The following is a 3,389-nucleotide window of genomic DNA, read 5'->3' as shown; positions in this document are numbered from 1 at the left end:
ATGGGGCTTCCACAACTTCTCTGGGCAACCTGTTCCAGTGTCTCACCACGCTCACAGTGAAGAATTTCTTCCTTATATCTAATCTAAATCTACCCTCTTTCAGGCTAAGTTACCCCTTGCACTACAGGCCCTTGTAAGAAGTCCCTCTCCAGCTTTCTTGTAGGCCCCCTTCAGGTACCGGAAAGCTGCTATAAGGTCTCCCCACAGCCTCTTCTTCTCCCGGCTGAACATCCCCATCTCTCTCAGCCTGTCTTCTGAAGAGAGGTGCTCCAGCCCTCTGATCATCTTCGTGGCCCTCCTCTGGATTCACTCCAACAAAGTCCATGTCCTTCTTATGTTGGGGGCCCCAGAGCTGAATGCAGTAATCACTTCTCAGGAAAAACTTTAAGCCAAGTTGACCTGAGTCCAAACGGTCCTAAATATTCTGTAAATGGATAACCTCAGTAAATAAAGCATGCACCCGTGGCAAATAGCTGGTGCTTTTGTAATGAACATTCTGACTTGCTATTAAGCATTGCATAAACACTGTCTGCAAATTCCAGCTGTCAGAGGGCTCCCACCTCCTGGCAACAGTAAAAGGAAGTTAACATTGATTGACAGCCAAAATAGCCCTGGGTTGATACAGCTTCAAGCCTCCGCATCTGCTCTCTCCCCGTAGGCAGTGTGGGAGTTGAGTGATACTCTTGGTTCAGACCCAGCATTCTCAGGGTGCCAGCCAGACACATCAGGACTCACCAGCCAAGTGCTGGTGCAAAGAACATCGTTATTTACTGAGGGATCACCATGGGGTACATAGGGGACCCTTCCCTCACCAAGCATGATGATGGTCACCTCTTTTCTTTGTGTTTATTGCTTGTCCTAACTCTTCTATTGACTATGAAAAATAGAAAGTTTTTGGAATAGACATTGCAGAGAGAATTTCACCCACACATCACTGGAAACCTGCTTATCACAGATCTGAAGGGGCCCTCCCAGATGTTGCTTGTGTAATCCTTATTTTTCTTCCAACTGTCCGACTATGCAGTCAATGAGCATTTGTACAGGTGCTTTCCATCTAAACTTCAACCCAGGTGGAGAATGACATGTATTAAATCAAACTCCACCTAAAATTGCAAGAGGAAAACTTCAACTACTACGTAATACATTCTCTTTACTGTAGGTGCCCTTTTATCACATCACCACATAATTTCTGATTTCTCTCAAAAATATTTTTGGCAATTAAAAGGAATCACCCCAGTCATGATGAATTCTTATCACTTTGGGACTAATATAAAAAGCAGGACCAGAAAAGAAGAGGTTACAGGGAGGCACAAGACCGTGTATGCCTCTGTGAGGATCCATTGCAAGGACATCAAAATGTCTACACCATGGCCCCAGCCTGCTCCAGTACAGAGTCTGCAGATCCCAGTATGCTACTTTTTCTTTCGTGAAGGAAAAGCCATCTTCTCCTCACGTGGCAGATGGTTCCTCACACTATTCCATTAACTGGCAACACTTCTAGGAGTAGATGGAGCAGATAAATCCAATTCCTTGAGAATGTCAAGTTTTTCCCATCAACACCTTTCTGAAGGCAAGAAGATATAAGCAGCAAAGCTCATATTAGTGCTTCAATAAGCGCTGGCATTGAGGGTTTTCAACGGAAGAGTTGACAGTCTTGTCTGAAGTGACCCTGCTCTTTCCTCCAGGACCTTTATTCACCTAGGCAGCCTGAAACTCTGCCTTTCATATGGCAGGATCCTATGTTGCGTGATGACATCAGGCTCTTTGCTGAGGTATCTCTGTTTATCAAATAGATATTTTCCATCTCCAAACCAAACAACCACTGGACATAGTTACCTGGAAATTATTCTTCCTCTCCATAAATGTAGGATCTCCACAGCTCCTGTAAAAATGGTCTGATTGGGCTAAATGAAATAGAATCTAGAGGTAGACACCTGGCCCTATCGAAGGCAATGGTAGAATTTGCCTGGACTTGAGAAAGACAAGAATCATAATCTTGATATATTCAGTTATCTTAAAATACTCGGCTGCCTTAATTCCAGATTGGCCTTTGAATCCAGAGTGTATACATCTGTGCGGCTGCTCACATACTAACAGAACACTGTCATTTCCTGCATTTCTCACTTTTCTATGGTCTTGAAGAAATTCTCTGTTGCATGCCAATACTTCCTTCCTGCCAGGAATCCTTGCTTTGCTCAAGAAATACATTCATTTTTTTTTAAAATTGATGAAGTAGAATCATATCTTGGTTTTCCGAAACCAAATCTGCCAGCCCTGCATGAGTGACTCAGGTACATGTACTGTCTTTCAAATGGCACTGCACATAGAAGTGAGGTTCTTGTATTTACTGAAGTATGAAACTCAGAAGGGTAAAATAGTAATGGAATATTTGAATATCAGTGAAATTAAATGTCTCAATCCACCTTTTTACTCTCCTTTTGGAAAATTGTGATTCTTAGTCCAGGACCTGCTGATAATTCAAAATCCCTTGTGCCCTAAAAGGACATGTGCCTCCTACTCTGCTCCAAGCATGTATTTAGCAGTGGGAGACGCCTTCCATTAATATCACCCCATCAGTCAGGTACACACTGCAAATCAGCTTGCCCAGGAATTGGCCCATGAACGTGTGAGCATCACCTCCTCGAAGACCTGCAGGCACCCAGTCCTTCCAAAGGCTCACGTACATAAACAATTTCCCTTTCTCGCTCACCTGGGTTGGTGTTAGTTAACCCATTAGACTGCATTGTTAAGGATGCCAAAGGACGCAAGGAAGAAAACCAGCAAGCCAATCCGTTGGGTACTGTGTGAACTTTGAAACTAGGTGAAGCCAGAGCTCATATGATTTGAATTTTTAGCAGATTGACAGCTGCTGTTCAGAGGCTCCCTGGCAGCTCTTTGGTCAGCAATAAGCCACTGCTGTGCTTCTAGTCCACATTGTCTGAATCAAAGGAGATCTGAGTGACAGTCTTGACGTAAGTCAAGCCAGCAGCTTAGAGGACAGGCAAGCCTCGGAGGAAGAAACAGTCTCTTGGGTATCAACCAATCTACTTTTTTACTTGAATCTGTGTACAATACATTTTTTCCTCTCTTGCTTTCTATAATACGCCTCCTGGGCATATGCTGTGTGCAATAAACCTTCACAGTAATGGAGCCTATTACTTAGCTTTCATACAGGGCTAAGGACACCTTTGCTGTCAGTATCAGAAGAAATAGGCAGAAAACATAATGGACAGGCCCATCGTTCCTCCCCAGACCCTTCAGAGCCTTTCTGTAGGCTTGGTTCTCTCAGGTCTTTCCCTGAAGCTTGTGGCTCATTCTCTTAAGTACAGAGACTGAGCTAACCTTGTTTCTCCAACAGGCTAACCCCTCAAATCTTTCCCTTCCCCCCA

Source organism: Egretta garzetta, unplaced genomic scaffold (assembly GCF_000687185.1).
Source record: "Egretta garzetta isolate BGI_Z169 unplaced genomic scaffold, ASM68718v1 scaffold235, whole genome shotgun sequence".
Taxonomy (NCBI): domain Eukaryota; kingdom Metazoa; phylum Chordata; class Aves; order Pelecaniformes; family Ardeidae; genus Egretta; species Egretta garzetta.
Note: the sequence above shows the minus strand (reverse complement) of the source record.